Source organism: Ambystoma mexicanum, chromosome 13 (assembly GCF_040938575.1).
Source record: "Ambystoma mexicanum isolate Mex_15411 chromosome 13, UKY_AmexF1_1, whole genome shotgun sequence".
Classification (NCBI taxonomy): domain Eukaryota; kingdom Metazoa; phylum Chordata; class Amphibia; order Caudata; family Ambystomatidae; genus Ambystoma; species Ambystoma mexicanum.
In genome coordinates this window covers 341,738,499-341,739,281 of record NC_090938.1, presented here as the reverse complement: position 1 = coordinate 341,739,281, position 783 = coordinate 341,738,499, and the positions used below count along the sequence as shown (strand labels likewise).

At 47.4% G+C, this 783-nt stretch overlaps 1 non-coding gene across 1 annotated transcript; it reads left to right on the top strand.

Annotated features, from left to right (window-relative positions):
- Positions 1 to 73, top strand: TRNAR-ACG (transfer RNA arginine (anticodon ACG)). The gene has a single exon. It is a non-coding gene; the product is annotated as a tRNA-Arg (tRNA).
- The last annotated feature ends 710 nt before the right edge of the window (positions 74 to 783 follow it).

The window sequence follows — 783 nt, the reverse complement described above, 5'->3', positions numbered from 1 at the left end:
GGGCCAGTGGCGCAATGGATAACGCGTCTGCCTACGGAGCAGAAGATTCCAGGTTCGACTCCTGGCTGGCTCGTTCAAATGCTGCCTTTTTGTTCTGTATTTAAAAATGAGCCTTCTCACGCAAGGCACTCGAAGCTCATTGTGTGTTTGTAGTCAGTGTTGCAGCGTGTTTCTACCTCTACTCGGGAGAAAAAATGGGAACTACGTTATTTCTCATGATGTCTCTAACACATGGCACACGCCTGCTCATTGTCAGTTCGTAGGCGTGTTTTCAACCACCTCTCCTTATAAAAATGAGAACTAAGTTGCTCATGATGGCTCAATCCGCATGATGAGCCTCTGCGTCGTAACAAAAGTGCTGATTCCAAGAGTCACTGCAGCAGAGGGCCAGTGGCGCAATGGATAACGCGTCTGCTTACAGAGCAGAAGATTCCTGGCTGGCTCGTTCAAGTGCTGCCTTTTTGTTCTAGAAAGTATTTAAAAAGGAGCCTTGTCACGCATGGCACACAAGAGCACATTGTTTGTTCGTAGTTAGTGCGTTTATTCTACCTCTCCGCTGGGAAAAATGAGAACTAAGTTTCTCATGATGTCTCTAACGCATGGCACACGCTCGCTCACCTGCTCATTCCTGCTCATTGTGGGCTTGTAGCGTTTTTTTCTACCTCTCCTTGTAAAAATGAGAAGTACCTTTCTCATGGTGTCTCAAGCAGCAAACTTCCGTTTCGTTACAAAAGTGCTGACTCCTGCTCACGCTGTAGCAGCGGTCCAGTGGCGCAATGGATA